The sequence below is a fragment of the Pipra filicauda genome, unplaced genomic scaffold (genome assembly GCF_003945595.2).
Source record: "Pipra filicauda isolate LSUMZ 115617 unplaced genomic scaffold, ASM394559v2 scaffold51_size4534324_pilon, whole genome shotgun sequence".
Taxonomy (NCBI): domain Eukaryota; kingdom Metazoa; phylum Chordata; class Aves; order Passeriformes; family Pipridae; genus Pipra; species Pipra filicauda.
This window is the reverse complement of record NW_024104665.1, coordinates 2,445,785-2,462,847: the sequence shown is the minus strand read 5'-3', so window position 1 is coordinate 2,462,847 and position 17,063 is coordinate 2,445,785.

Genomic DNA, 17,063 nt, shown 5'->3' with positions numbered 1-17,063 from the left:
GCTGACTTTAATAGAGGGAAAGCATTTATCTTTCTTTGTATGGAAAACAACCATATGCCTTATTAGAGTATAGGTTATTTCAGTTTAAAAAAAACCCCAAACACCAAGCAAAAAAACCCATCCCAAAACCCAGACTCATGAAAACAAAAAGTCTCTGCAAAAGTAGATAGTTTGTATCTTTCTTCTTGCAGTTGAATGTAAAATAAACATAAAATTCCAACTGTCATTATAATAGCAGATTTCTATGTTTTTAGAAGTATAAACAATTGTTATAAGAGTTACTTTCCTTTAATGCATGTCTTTTATAATTTTTCAATGAGATGCACAGAGTTGGCTCTCATATTGTGTTTGAGCGCTTGTCAGCAGCCCAGGTAGAACTTTTGGAGACTGGTTACATGAAGAGGTCATCCTCCACCATTCAGCCATTCAGCCTCTGAGTAGCAAGGCTAGCCAAAATGGATTTATAACAACTGTTATTTTGCAGCAGCAATTACTGCAGTTGTTACAAGGAAGTTAGATGATCCCAAATGGGAGGAAGATCAGCTCGAAAATTGTAAATCCTTGCTGCCACTCATTTCTGAGTATGATGCCTTGAATGAATGGAATAAAGTTCTACTTCTTTAGAAAATACAATTGATGTAAAGTTTTACATTTGCCACCACGATGCAGAAGATCTTGCTAGTAACAAGAAAATCAACATTAATTCCTTCCTGTCAATCGCACAGTTATATTCCAAGTTTTTCCCGTTTCGTTTGATAATTTGCGTATATGTACAGGCTGGTTGGCCTATTTAAATAGTAATGGCAAGACCTGGAAAGTTTATTGCCTCATATGTAAGATTCTTTGAGAAATCCTGTCACCTCTTTGGTCAGCAGTGAGCTTTACCATGTGATGTTAGTGGTCCAAGACTTTGCCCAGTGTTGCTAGTCCCTAACACTGGAAATTTGCCAAAAAAAGCCAGCCTGAATTCCTGGCTGAAGTTACGGGGTATCTGTGGCTCTTGGTGTTGAACAGGAGAAAAAAACTTGCACTCAGATAGATTTTCCTGCCTTTTGAAAAGCATCTTGTCTCCTTATCTTTTGCAGCCTGTGCTGTAAACACTTCTTTAACTACTTCCAGAGCTCATTTCCACAAGCACAACATTTGGCTATGCCATTCGATTACCACCAGAACAGAGGGAAGCAGTCTTATAGGGTCACTTTGTTGCCTGTGTTATACTCTATCATCGTCCAGCCAGTGTTTACAGAATGCCACAGTTAACGTTGCCCAGATGCTCTATCTGTGGGAAACCTAGAAACCAGGCAGCACAGACTGCCAGTGTTTTCCAAATTCGACCGTCTTATCCGAGGTCTGGGCTGTTTGTGTGAGGGGGGTCACCCCGTGGCCTGGGTGTGCTGTCAGTTAGCCCTGACAGGAGATAGCACCGCTGAAGATGTTGAAGTTTTTGTTGTTTAGGCCACTTATGGCTTTTCAGCAGACATTTTAGAACAAAGTGATGTGGTTTCTCTGGCAGCCTGTGGACCTAAGAACATTTTTTAAGACTATAGAAGAAATACTGCCTCTAACTACAAGAACGTTTTGTGTAGTTGCTAGCAAAGCACATGGACATCGCCGGAGATGCACGGTTTCCAGAAGCTAGACTATAAATGCTATTTAGCCTGTATTTTGCTTTGGTTATCACTTTTTGTGTTTGGGTGTACATTTTTTTCATTCTTTCACTTCCCACACGTGCTGATGATTACTTAAGTCAGTTATGTCAGCCTCTAGAAAATCAGCTTTCTTAGAGTAGGCTTGGTCTTAGTGGAACACATAAGATTTTTTTTGGTGGCAGATTTTTGAGTGTGTGTATTACACGCATATACCAACTAATGCTAAGAACTGAAGAAGTAAAACTATTTTCAGCCATGCTGAGGGGATATTTGAAGTAAAATATACAGTCTAACCCCATAGTGTCATTATAGAATCATGCCAATAATATTTTACTGAAAAGAGTTAATATTTTTTGTAAAATAAACACTTCAGAAATGGTCACATTCCACCATGTGCATACCTGGAATGTAAAAAAAAATATGAATACTTTGTAGCAACTCTGTTTTCTACAAACCATGTAAAAGGCAGAGAATTGTCTGGCCTACACAACCTCTTAAAATTATGTACCTCTTTTTATAGGGTTTAAAAACGTATTTAAATTTCATAATCTCTTTCTTGAAACTTTTCCTTTAAATGGGAAATGGGTTCTTTGATGTGTATTTCTATTTAAGAATATTTTTGTTAGCTGTTTGTTTCTTGAGAAATTAATATTTTTTTCCTGTATATTTTGACCTTCTTATACAAAATCTTTCTTGTACAACACACAAATAACCCTGTTATTAACCTGAGGTTCTATGCTTTTAAATTTTTTTAAGTTTCTTCCTTTAAGGGCTGGAGGTAGGGTTCTTTTAACTGCTTCATATCCACATTCCAAAACCTATTTAAAAACCTGAGTCGAAAGTCCAGCTGACAATGAACTCTATTTTCAGCTAAAACTCCCTCCTCCCCCACTTAGCCACACACTGTTTCTGCTACTGGTCCACTTGTGATAAAGACCAAAACTGTTGTTTGGCTGACGTGCAGAAGGAGTTGTTTATCAAAAGGAGGCTATTCTAGGAGGATACGCTCTTTAAACAGAACAATGGGGATTTTGAAGATAACCAAATCAGTACTACATAGGTGTTAGATCTGTTTTAAATTGTTTCTGTGTTGGAAAGTAGGAGGGGGCCCTGGTATTTGGCTTTGAATCCCTGACTTGCAAGTGTGAAATGGCTAAATCCAAATTAGCTGCAACTGTGCTTTGTACTGCAGTTTATGCTTATCTGTCGAGACTGAGCACAGCACCTGAGGACCACAGGCTGGAGGTGCAGGGAACGGGGCCCCAGAAAATCCAATTTCATTTTGTGACTCAGATGTACTTTGCACTTTACCCAGGATATAATTTTTTTTGTTGTTGTTGTTTTTAAATCCATCCTTGGTGCTGCCTGGTTGAAGCAGCAGTACATAAAAGCAAACGTACAGGCAGAGTCGTCTTTGGTTAGTTAGGTCAGGTTATAGACATGTCCCCATTCTGCTGATATAAATTAACTGGTTTCCGGACATGCAGAGAAGTATAAACGAGATAAATGAGAGGAGAAACCAAGGAACCTCATGGGAAACTTAGAAGATCAGCAGATGCATGTGAGGTGTTTTTGTTTGTTAATGCCTTCTGCAGAGAGAGAATCTCATAAGAATAAAGGTGACCTTCAAAGGCAAGGGAGAGGAACATTATACATTCTGTCAAACTCTTAGACGACTGTTTCTGTTCTTTCTGAGGTATGACAATAGCTAATTTTCTTTAATGAAAGCTTTTCGTCAAATATTTTCTCAGATATTTGTGTTATTTTGCAATATACCTATACACCTGTCACCACGTTCAGCTGAAAATTCCTCTTTCTCCGTTGCTTGCAGTGGTCTTTTGTGGTGCATTTAAAAATCTCTTTTCAAAACTAAGAAAGTGAAGATTCCCCATAAATAAAGCAGCATCAACTCACCTCCCCCCCCCCCCCCCCCCCCCTTCCCCCTGCAAGGCTAACAGCAAATAATGCCTCTATACATGAAAAGGAGTAGAAAACTTTCTTCTTCTCTAGTGCTGATCATATGCAAGTGATTTATTTAAGGCCACATGGTGAATTGTTTGCAAGAGTGGGATGATTATTTCTTCTGGCCATTTGATTAAAGCTTAGCCTAAATATGCTTGGAAAATTGCAAGTGGTTCAGAAGAACATCTGGAGGTGCTCACTTTTTCTGAAATGTCTGTTTTGATTGATTATGGAAGGGGAGAGGTGTTTTTTATTGACCTAGTAGACATCTCCTGGCCCCAAAATTCAGGAATAAACTCTTTTTTTCATTTGTAAGCTTCCTATCTTCTCCCTCCTTCAATACAAATGCAAGCTTAAATTCTTCTAAGTGGGGAAAGGACACTTCAGTGATCCCTGCCTAACATCACTGACAGTGTTCTGCATCCTCACCTGAAGCCTGTATTTATTTTCTTAAAGATTCCCACTAGGCAAACCCCATGGAAAAACTAACCCTTGACAGCTCTTGCTGTTTTAACCATCACCTTTTAGAGACAAGTGTGATGATGTGGAGATGACGAAGGGCAGTTTGTTTTTGCGAAGGACGGCCTTGCTGTTTGTTTTTTATTCTGTCCTGAAGTGATGCATTTTCAGAAGCTGTATCACAGGAAGAAAAAGTGACACTGTGCTTGTTCAGGCAGACGTAGGGACGCGCTTTGTGCAGCAAGGTAAGTGGTAGCCTCATTATTGCCATAAGTTTTGCCAGAGACAGAGCTGTCAAGAGTGGCAAATAATGGAGTTTCTTCCGTACTGAGTAAGTGTTCAGAGTAACTGCATGTAAAGGGGACACAAGGATATCTCGGCCAACGGTGACAACTCAGTAGTTTCCTCTGTTGGACAGTCCTTGTGGAATTATGTACTGTGCTCTACTGTTAAGTTTGCAGACTGCTTCATAGGAATGTTGCCTGGGATTTAACCAAAATAGAGCTTATTAAACTAAAATGGTCCTCTAACTGAAATAGATTCCCAAAGAGGCTTGGGGTTTTAATTAGTGTGTCCCACTACAGATTTAGGGGCTTATCGTTTACCTTTATGTTTGAAAATGCTGCCCTTGACTTTTTTTTTTATTTTAATCTTATCTAAGTCAAGAAACCATACTTCCATTTGGCTATGTGTTTTTTTGGCTTTGTTCTAATAACTCTTGACCTACCCATGTAGATTTGACTGACTGGGAATAAGGCTTGTCCCTAGTTATTTCAATAGCTCATATATGTTGACAGAGGTGTCAGAAATCAGGTTTTATGACAATGTAAAGGCTAGAAACCCTACTTAAGAGGAAATACATTCCCATACTTCAATTACCAAACAATTTAGTGGGGGAAACGATTATAACTTGCAGTGCTTCTGGAGTCCAGTGAACAATTCTCTGTTTTCCATGTACTCACATCTGAAAGTTGGTGTTGAGCTCGGCAGGCACATTGATTGCTGCTGCTTGAACTCTGGACTTGCTGTTCTTTCCTCTCACGGCTGTGCTGGATGGAGCCTTTGGGAACTGTCGCAATGTAAATAAATACAGTCTGTTTGTTTCTGTATGTTTAAGTAAGTTGTATGTGTCAAAGAAGGGATAAAAGCTGTGAGGAGTTCATTTGCATGCCTTTGAGATGCAGGAAGTACAGGAAGCAATGGTTTTGGGGGAGGGCTAGCAAAGTCATTCCACAGGAGTATAACAATAGGGAAACATGGAGAGTGGTTAGATGCTGTTAGATTAGATTAGTGCAGATTTATTTGGCAAGTGGTGTTTATTTTGCTATTAATCGTATAGAGATACTTAAAGCTTGAAGAAAAAGTCTTATTCCATGAATCATCATGAAGAATGGTTAGTTTCATGGATGGGTGGTGTGTTTTTATATTTGTTGCTGTTGGGCTTTTTTTAATGCTTCATAGGAAGAAGTTAAAAATTAATATTCTTTTTTTTTCTATAGAAATGCTGGACTAGAACTAGAAAATGAAAGATGACAGTAAAATAGTCCAGGTATACTGAATTTCTCTGCTGCCATGATTGCCCCTAGGCTGGATTTTTGTTCCTCTTTTGCATTAGTGATATTATTTTCATGCCTTTGCCCTTGTTGTTATAATTTTAAATGTGGGGAAATATGCTGACTTGTACCAAGTTTTATGTTCCAGTAAAGCAGAGACTGCAAATAGAAAGAACAAATGAATTCACAGTTGGCTAGAGCTAATTTTGTGTAGTTACCAGCTTACATCATGGATTTCTCTGCCAGTTAGCTGTTTGAAAGTAAAATAGGAGGCATAGCATTGCCTGAAACTGAGGGAAAGGTTGGAGTTTCAAAGGGACAGCCTCTTCACACCATTGCCAAATCACCTCTCATTTACTTTGCATTTGCAGGTATAAAATAGGACACAGGTCTGATGGCTGCTGACAACCCTCCTCAATATTTGTGGTTTCCCTTCAAAGGTTTTATTTACTGTGAACATTTTCTCCTCGAAATCTGCCGTGAGGGAGAAAGTTGGTGTAAGACATGGCTGTGGAGCATCTCGGAGTTGGACGACAGGGCCTGTGATGAGGCTCCCCACCTCTGCAGTGCACCTACTGCTGCTCGCAGGGCACCCCAGAAAAGCCTGCCTCAAAGCAGCCACCCTGCCTGTATATGGATGGCAATGCTCGAAGCCAGTGAGAACCTTTCCCAGAGGCACGTTCCTGGACTAGGTAACCCCTGCTCCACATCTTTGACCCTCTTCCCCTACTCCCTTCTGGTACCACCCTCTTACCCATCTTTTCTTCTGGTTTAGCTGCTTTTTTCTCTCTGAGGACTATGCAGATGCACAATTCCCTCTTGTTTACAATCTCTCTTAATCCTGCTGTGAAGAGGGGCTTCTTCCATTGCTTTTCTCCCTTGTAATGCAACTAAGCCACCATCAGCCTTATCTAAAGGAGGGAGATGGTTTATCGCTGGAACTTCTCCTGACCTCCAGCCCCCTCCTGCTCTTACGCCCTGTCAGCTACAATTCTTTAACATGCACCTTTAGTGGATAAACAGTTAACATGTTCCTACATTTCTCAAAATGCATGGAAAGGGACTTGTATGATTTGTGGCAAATAGGTGTGTTTGCCACTGTACTATTAGCATAGCCTTTTCCTGAGTCCCAAATGCTGGCCTATTTGCCCTTACTGGGCTACTGTTCTACTTTCTCTTTATTAATTTCTAAAGCAAATTTGAGCTATATATTAAGTGCTACAATAACTCTGTGTAGACTAGTGCTTTCTGACTTCAGTTAACCTGTAGAATGGATTTGTATTTTTCAGCATTTCCTTTGACCCACTTTGCTGAATTAGTTTCCAGTTTCCCTGAAAAAGACTGTCTTGCCTCCCTTCTGGTTTTGCTATTTCCTTTTGTTTGCTGAAATATTTAATAAAAAGTTACATCAAGTAAAAACCATAGACAAAAGTGCAAGTGGAGGAAATTTCATTGGCTGAACAATACAGAAGATCGGATTTGGTGACCTTCATTTTTAGACATATTTTCCTTAATTCTTAACTGAAGTCAATTGTCAAGATTTTTTTTGTTTGCTTGATTGAACTATTTACTTTAGGCTAGCTGAAGATAAATCCTTCTCTTGTTCAGTTTTTACTTTCTTGATGCTTGTGACTGATGTCATCATATTTCTTTTTTTTGTCATTCACAGAGTGTTTCATAGTAGAAGCATTGCCTGGTAATAAACTAGTGGACTGCCTCCCTCTGTATTGATTTTTTGAGAGCAGAAATAACATCTTTCATATCTTCATCGTGTTATTTTAAACAAAGTTATTTTAAACAAAGAAGAAAGGAAAATGAGATTAATACTCTCCCTATCCCTTCATATCATCTCTTAAACATGTGGTACAGTGTTGGAAACGATGACTAATCCTCACCTTCGCAGCTCTGCCAGCCAGAGCATTTCATGTGAGAAATGTTGTTTTGCTGACGCAGGGCCCTGCTTACTCCAGTGGGTTTCTCTTTGTGCCTTTTGAGATGCCAAAAATCTAGTGCATAGGTCATGCAGAGGGAAATTAATTCGGTGCCATCTCGTTTCAGCTCCTGCTTATCCTTATCATGTGCCTGTGCCCTCCTCCAGGGGCTGGCAGAGGCTCTGCGGAGTGGTCTGTGACAGGAATAGCCTGGAAAGTTGCTTCAGGCGCGAGCAGGGCTGCCTCCCCTGCCCTTAAGAGCTGGCTGGCTCCACGCCTGCCCTTGCCACATGTGCCCAAGCCAGCCGTGTCATACTCCCTCCTCTCCTACTCACAGTGTTCCTGGATCATTCAAATAATGTTGCCTTGAAAATGCAGCATGGAAGTTTTAGAGGATGACTTCGGGCAGAGTTTACATATTAGACACCAGAACCTGCTTGCCTCTGTACCTGCTCTGAATTTACCTTAGCTTCAGGGAAGTGCCTATGAGTACAAACGTGACCAAGAGGAATAGAGCTGGCCTGTATTGTTTGGAAGAGTGGCATGAAAAGGGTGCAGAGGATGGTTGTGTCAGGGTTGGAAGTCTTGGAGTAGCTGGAGCCATGTCAGCGCAAACCATATGTAAGAGATTGGGACAAGTGTGGTGAAAGCCACAACAGAAGATCCTCTCATCTCAGCACAATGCACCTATACCAGGACTTTGTGGTATTGCAGCTACGTAAGTGTGGTTCAAGCATTGTAAAACAAACCCCTTCCAGATATCACAAATCATTCTCCTTTTGAAAGTTCTTCATTGTTTCAGTCTTCCCACACCTCCCAGCCTCAAATGCTTTGCCTCACGCTCTAGTCTAAACATAATAAATCTTGCGCTCATTTTTTCAATCTTCTGTTGCACTCAATCCCTGCACTATGGAGACCATGGCCTGCCTTTTGTATTATTTTCCTGCTTTCAAGGTATGCCTACGGTTTAGCAGTCTCCTCATTCACACCATTACTCAAAACCAACATCTTTCTTTGTTTCGTGTGAATTTGACGGTGTGAAGTCTGTGCACCAGAAACTGAACTGTAACTAACCACCAGTTGTTTTCTGTATAGTTACCAGTAAGCAAGTCCTCTCTAAGTATGCATGTCTCCGTTTTGAATGCCAAAAAGATGCTGATAGCTTCTAAGCCAATCATCTATATGCATGTCTCCATTTTGAATGCCAAAAAGATGTTGACGGCTTCTAAGCCAATCATCTGTTGGTCTGACAATCATCTGTTGGTGTTTAAAAAAACAACACCTTCACTTGAGTAGGAACCTTGTCCTTCTTTGTCTACTGTTTGAGATTTCACGTGGTATCTATGGTAGTTAGGATATTGCAACATTGTTGGGGCTGTAGGGAGATACCCAAATTTGTCCTAGTCCTAAATTTAAAAGTAGCTTAATTTCATAGAGTTAGCTAGTTTTGAAAATATTTAAAGTCTACACATACCTGGATAAACTTTAGAGGACCTCTCTTAGCTCTTATTTTAGGTATGTTTCAATGGTTATGCTAGTGACCTTTTTCAGCATGAGAATTAATGTTAATTCATGGCAAGCCAGAGCATTATTATAAACCTCTTGACTGTTCCGTTTTTTAGGGCTTTGAAATGTAATCAAAGTGGATTTATCTGATACTGAGAGATGAAACAGTTACCAGCCTTAGGTCTCCTCCCTTTAATTTTTCTAGGAGGTTACTGCCAGAGTAAACTGAAATTGGAGGTGGTTTATAGTCATGCTGCAGCCTGTACACTGCACTTGCTCAGGAGTTTATCCAGGAGGATCAGCTGATCCTACTGCAGGATGGTGACCTCTGGCAGAGACACAGGACAGAAACAGCTGCTTCAGCTCTCGCAGCTAAACCTGCTTACGGCGATGGGTGGGAGTTGTTAATACCATTATTTGTTTAATTGTAGGGCTAATAGATTTGTGTGTGTGTGCTTTATTACAATAGAATACATTAAATAGAAGCGGAGGGAAAATTGAGTGTGCTACTTGGGAGCTGGTTCCCAATTATTATTCCTTTCTATTAAAAAGAGACTAAAATGAAAAGTAACGAGAATCATACTCTGCTTTAAACTTTCCAGTAAAAAGGCAGCCCACCTTGAAATGTCTGGTGCTAGGGGGGTGCGCAGTGCTTTTAGGAATACAGGGCAAGAGTGAATTTTAATTAGCCTAGTGTTCTTATTTTCCTCCAAATATAGATAGGCTTAGCTTTCTCAACTTTAGTACTTGAGAATAGGCAGCCAAGTGTGCTCTGGGAACTATTTGCTAGGAGTCTGTTAGAAAAATGGGAATCTAAAAGTTATTTCTGTTTTAATAAAGTCAGGATAAAGTTTTTAATGCAACCCCACTCCCCTCCATAATACCCTTTATAAACAAAATAGAGATAAAACAAATACTTGCTTTGCAAGCTACTGTGGGGATCACAGTGGTATTTTGTACTGGCTTGTGAAGTGCTGTGGGAGCTACCTCCTATCCTTGGGTCCGCTGTGGATCTGCAAGGGATGGTCCTCTCAGGAAAGAAGCTGAGGGCACTTGGCACTGGAAAGTATCTTACCCATACTGGAGATGGTGAGAGAATTGGCAATGAGGAGGTGACTAGTCATTCTGCAAGGCCTGGTCTGGGGCCAGTTTTCATTTTCATCTTGTTCTCTTTCTGTTTTTCTTTCTCTCTCGCTTTCGTTATTTATACCAATGAGCAAATGTTGCTTATTTTTAGCAGCCTTTCCATTTTGACCAGGCACTGATCCTAAGTAATGGAATACTTGTGGCCCTCCCTCAGGCACCATTCTACCTCTAGTAAGAGCAGACAAATGCAAGCTTTGGTGTAGGGAGTTATTGATTTGCTTCCAGGCAAGTAGGTGTGTGTGATACATATAAAAGGTGCCCATGTATACCATCTATTAACACTCCAACATCTTATCAAATGGCCTTGCATGATCTGCCTTGGACTCTTTGCGAGAAAAATATTATGTTGTGTACCTCCATAAAGTAAGCAGCTTTGCAACTTATTTATTTTAGAGGATGTAAACCCAACCCTAAAAGCCCAAACCCAACCAAATATGCACACCCATTTCCACAAACAGAGCTAGAGCAAAGTCCTCCCTTGAGTGCAGACAGTTTCAGTTCTGGGAAGCAGGTGGATCAGTTAACAGAAGGAGAAGTAAGAGTTACATAGGTAGTGCGAAATGCTGTAAGCCCCATTTTTATCCTTTTCTAATTTAGATCTTATATCACCAGGTTATTGCAGAGATGCTGTAGTGATAATAGAGTCCTGAGGGAAGCAGTTAGGGGAGGGCATCCACTGAGGTGTGGATGTCTGGGGAGTCCCTGCCTCACAGATTAGCAGCTGGCAAGCCACATCTTCCACTGAGTGTCCTAGCAGCTTTATGTCTACTTTCCAATTTCCTCTTCTAAACTCCTTTAGGCTGGAAAAAAAAAGTAAGGGAGGATGTATCCAACTTGGGACAGCAAAGTTTATCCTTTCCTATCTTTACTCAAAGCATATCCAAAAGAACTTCAGAACCAAGGAGTAGCTTAAACTGCAAGGAAAGAGATGCAGACTTTATGGTCTTGCCCATCCATGCTAGTCCTGCATCGCCCTCAAGTACAAGGGATTTTCTGGGATAGCAAGTGCCCTTGGTCACTGTTGTCTGCTTTGCATCAACAGCGCTCCTTTCCTAGACACATTTGTATTGCTGGTGGTGAGGTGCTTTCTGGCTCATGCCTATTTCAGTTCCAGCTTGAAGGAAAGCAGGTGAGGAAGACTGTCCCACACTGACAGTGTCACTGAGACCCCACCCAACCTACAGGTATAGCTGCATAACTGCTTGGTCCTCTCAGTAGGATCTAGTTTTAACACATTCTATAGGTTTCTGTCTTCCTTGTTTTCAGGCCTGATTCATTTTGATAGGGTTAAGAACCTACTTACATGCATGCTTATGCTAGCAGAGGAAACTAATTTTTTGCTAATGGAAGGACAAGAGGGGCTAGGGGGACATTAGTCCGGCACAGCCAGAGCAACCAATGGCCCTGTGCTTAATTTGCTAATGCCGTGTCTACCCACTTTTGCTACTGCTGTGAAATTACCATTGATTGCAATTGAAATATATTTGAGATGGGGAGGAGAAGAAACCTTGTTTAGGAAACAAAATTATGCTGCCTTTGAGAGGGACCTAGGTACCTTTTCTACTATAGATCTTTGTAATCTTTCCACCTTTTCCCCTGTTCCAGTTGCTGATGATTTTTTCTGTGCTCTGGTGGATATCTCAGTTGAACCGAGTCTCCTCTTTGCCAAGTCCCTGTTTTGGTACTGTCATTCAAGATCCAGTTCTTATTAACTATCCTGAACTGGTGGAAGGGGGGAAGGTATCTATTCTGAAGCTACTCTTTTAAGTTTAGCCATATTTGTATATTATGATCTGCATGCCTCTTCCCCCAAATTACTAAAATTGCAGCACAGTTGTCCAGGGTTTACTTTCCAGTAAATGACTCTTATAGTTGGTATTCCCATTAATGACTATCTTAGTCTGAAATGCAGCAAGACATCTAACATGAGTGGGATATGATATACCCACCACAAATAAATACAACACTGCATGTTTTCATATTTTCAGGTAAGCAGGCTGGTGTTAGGGAAAAAGGTTAGTCTATTAACACCTCTGCTCCAAAGCAAGCTGACTTCCTTTCTACATGGAATAATTATTTTTTCACATAAGTCCTTAGTGCCTCTGCTTTGCTTGCACTTGTAAGTCTCAAACATTGCAATACAGATAGCCCTTTATGAGTGGAATCTGAGGTCATGTGTCTGCATTTAAAATTTAAAATCACTGTGCATGGAGTATCGTGCACTGGCTTGTGAATGCTGTAAGTGTAGGGGCTGTGGGTCCATATTTCAGGTGTGAAGAAAGTAGGGCCTTTTTTAGCACTTAAAGCTCATGTGTGCAACTCACACTTATGAGTACCTTTGGCAGAGCTTTATAAATTCTGTCAATTCATAGCTGGCATCTCACCATACCTATGGTCAGGACTACATATAAATATGTATCTGTTCTATACATAACAGAACCATTTAGAGCATCCCTACAGCATAAAGGTGAAGTGAACTTGGGCACAAAATTTATTATACCTTTGTGGAAGACCTGCTGGGGAGAATACTGAAAGGCCTTTTATCTGCCACAGTCCAGGGTTCACCAGTCATGTTAGGTGTCTGGCAATCCATGTGGCTGTTTATGTAGTTCCAGCAAGGATTAAGGATCTTTGACCAAAGACAGTTCAGATACAGGTGATGGTGGGAACAGTGATTGTAACCAGCATGACAAGGAAATACCAGAGATAGGAAGGCTTCTATCCTGGATCTTGAATCCTGGGACTTTCATGGATAAAAGGTTGCAGCTGGAGTTGGAGAGGTTGTAATGACACACAAATCTTTGGTTTAATCATCTTCTAAAGTCATGCCCAGGGTTGGCTTACAGAAGATGAAAAAAGCTAATGAACCCTGAGGAGGACTGATCTGCAGCTGTCCTCAATAGCTTCCTTGAAGGAGATCTTTTTTCATTGCATATATAACCACTGCATGTTGCTGTTTTGAGCAGCTGTGTCTTGGCTGCTCTGATATGCTCATTGCTGGAACTATGTCTTAAAACTCTAGCCAACACCTGAAAAAATATTATTTAAGGTGGCATTAACATCTAGGTTCCAGCCACAGTTTTGAGCTGAGCACACTGCAGTTGAAATAGGAGAGCCTGTCCGTGCCTTAGAAAGCTTATTTTTCTATCTGCAGACACTTAACTTTGAAAGAGGAAATGGGTAAAGGCGATCCAGCTTGTTCCATCCAATGTGAGCTGGCTAGATGAGTCAGGGAGATTCTTAATAGGTGTGAGATTGCAGTAAGATTGGAGCAATCTGGCAGAACTGTAAGAAATCTGATTTAAAACCCCCAAAAGTCAATCCACACTCAGTAGCAGGGCTAGGAGAAGGACCTCAGGAATGGAGCATAAGACTGGATTTCAACTTCTCTTGCTGCCCTTGCCACAAATTTTTGTGTACTTATATATGCTGTATACCCATATTTCACTGCTCTGCTAGACTAAGAATTTCTATGTTGTGTTGCTGTATGACAGAAACTGTTAGTCTTGCACCAATAGCACAATTTACAAAGGACATACCCAAGTGATCTAGAGTGACTGTACCTATGCTGGTGGAAAAATTTGAATTCAGAAATTGAAAGGGCACATTCACAAAGAAAAAAGTTGCATTACCAACATTTGTTAACCAAAATACCATAACTAGCTTGGGGTAAGAGTTTAAGGCTGTCTTTTGTGGTAACAGGCCTGTGTAGAGAAACTGGGAGAGTACTGGGGTGAAAATTTCAAGCTGTTTGAAAACAGTGTTTGATACTATGGCTATGTTTTTAAATTAGTTCAAGTAAGGAGCCTTTTTGTCCTAGCAAGTATAAAGTATTAAATGAGATGTTTTGGAAATATGAAATATATGCTTGTGTTAATATCTTATTGGCTAGTTAGTATTTTGAATAAAGTTGATAATCGTGAAAGCTTTAAAAATTAACTCTTTGCAACTGATCATTTAATTATGATTGAAGGCAGTGAAGGAAATCTGAAACATTCAGTAATTTCAGCAGTACAACTGAGGAGGCTATCTTCTGTAATTCTCTAATATTTCTGATGCAAGAACAGAGACAAGGAATTTATCTTCAGCAATTGCTTTTGGAAAAACATCCTTGCTGGTAATTTCTTTTTTATTCACAGAATACCTGAAAGAAGGGAGAAATTAGTGAAGAAAAAAAAAATAAATATTGCAACACACCGCTTAAAGGTGTTAATATGACACTAATGAACCATAGCCTTTCCAACTCATAGCTGGCAACATTATCACCCATCTGTTCCGAGCGGGATGTGCAAGCAGAAGTCAGGGCTGAAAACCCTCCACCTGTTTTCAGAAAGTGAGTGAGCACACACTGAAGTTACTCAGCGTATTCGTTCCGTCTTCAGCAGTCTGGGTGATGTTGTTACTACTACTTTTCTGCTGTCTCATATCTCCCACCGCCATGTGCCAGCTGATAGGGGAGCTGTGACATACCACACCCCCGCGGCTGGGAAGGGGGTCACATGGACTGGTCTCATCCAGAGCACTTTAAAGAAACTGATAAGCTCTATCTCATTTAACTTGGCCTTTGGAAGACGCCTGTGGAAATTTCTGCAAAGGAGGTGACATCAGTTGTTGTCACAGCTGCTGTGTAAGTCTGCAAGGCTGTGTCTGTTCAGTATCTGCCTGGGGTGTGTATGTGTGTGAAAATAGATATTGTTAATAGATTGCATTTAAATCAAACCCAGTTCATATGGAGCTGGCAAGGAAGTTTGATCGCTCAGAATAGGTGCATTATCATCGAGACTTGAGGCAATGATGGAGTATGCAAACTTAATAAAGCACGAAGACGTCCAGCTTTGGAGGGCCGGTGTTACATTTGAAACAAACCTTCTCTCCGGGGAATTCCAAGTGTTAGCATGTGGGACATACTCCAGCTGCTAGCTGCTCGGACTTAAAATAAACCAGGCAAAATCCCATATTCAGGCTCTACCAACTGAGGCAAGCTGCTATTGCAAACATTTCATCTTCCTTTTTCTTCCAGTTGTGTCCAAATGACAACAGATATTTTTGAAAGGGCATTTGAACCTTAGTATTTCACAGAGATTTCCTTGTGCTTCTCTGTAGTGATGTCTTTCTCAACACAGTTATAAATTTAGCAAAGAATCTGATTTGTACAGGTTGAAACACTGTTCCAGGAAGGCTGAAATTAAAAAAAGAGTTAGAAGGAGTATTTCTAGCTTGTGTGACAATGACATTGCTGCCAATACTACTGCTTTCCTAATCCTAGATACTTTAAAAATCTCAGCATGACTTCATTTACAGAGAACTATGTGCCTCATTGAACTGTGGAGACCCTTTTCCTTAAAGAGAAACACATGTGACTTAAGGGTGATTTGTTTTTTTCTTCTTTCTTAACATATTGAAAAGGAAATAATTTAATGTGGAAGACACCATAGCAGGATTCCAGGGAAAAAAAGAAGTCTGGGAGATGTACGATTGTTTGACAACTAGGATATGAATAACTTTGAGGAGGTCTGAAAATAGACTACAGTACTGTTTTCTTTGTCTTGTGGTTTGAAATTTGCTTCAGTTTTTTTTTTTAATTTTATGTTAATAAACCTCTGACTATAATTTATTTCTAAGGTACTGAGATGCTTGGGAGGGGTGGGAAACAATCACTTTAATGCAATCTATGCAAATAATATCTAATTTTTTCAACATTGTCCTATGTGAAACTTCATTCATCAAGACTACTCAGTTTTTCTGTGATAAAACCTGTTGAGCAACATAATACAAAACATTTAAGAATTCAGTCCTCTTATTACTGTCAAAGCACAGATATTATGCTCTACCAGTTAGCTTGAAAAGTGTGCAAGTGACTGATGTGACTAACCTTCCTGTTTCTTTTCTTCTTCCTTTAGACACAGACACACAAATTCTTGTTCAAACCAACAAGATTATCCAGGATATATTTATAAGGGTTAACTCTGACAAGCTTTGGTTAATCATATACAGTGCTTGGGATATCTTTTGAAGGTATCCTGAACACTGTGACAGAAGTATTTGTCACTCAAACTATTTATAATTCTAGGAGTTTGGAGGGCAGATAGATGCTTATGCTTTTTCATATGAAATGACAGCTCTTCCTTTATACAAAAGGAATTGGCTATGCCTGTATGGATACGTCAGGCAGATCTGGACCATGCTGTTTTTTTGAAATGCCACGTTTACATCCTGGATGCACTTCTTGTCACTTGATTAACCTTTCTGTCTCACAGATGACATTGTAGCTCTGTGAATGTCAGCTTGTTGTCTGCTGGACCTCTTGTTTCTGTGGATGGTTGGAAGAGGTCGGTGCAGGGTAACTCAAGAAACATGAAACTATTGTCCATATAGTACCTCCACTAGGAAATCTTCAAGGGCTCTCAAACTGAATAAAACTATGAGCTCTACTGTTAACTTTTTTTTTTTGATGACGTGCAAAACTATACTAAGGCCAGTCAGCCTTTGAGAAGTAACACTGATAAGCATCACAGATTTTTTTCTTTATTTTCCTAACCACCTCAAGCAATTAGTTTTGAAGATTTCTTGGCAAAGTTTACATGTAGGTTATCTTTCCCTCCTATTCCTTCTTATGTCTCTTGAATTATTCTTAACTCTATGTTTCTGGGAATCACGGGCAACGTATAGACACAACGCCTGCAGCAGGCATGCAAGGAATGTTATGAGGGTAGCAAGCTTCCCATTTCCCTGGTCACTCAGAAGATTTATGTGCCAGTATAATGAGAATGAATGATGAGCTGTTTTTCATTGACAGAGACTTTATCGGTCTGTCTACGCACAAGAGGTTTTGAAAGTTGATAACCTTTGTGCTTCAG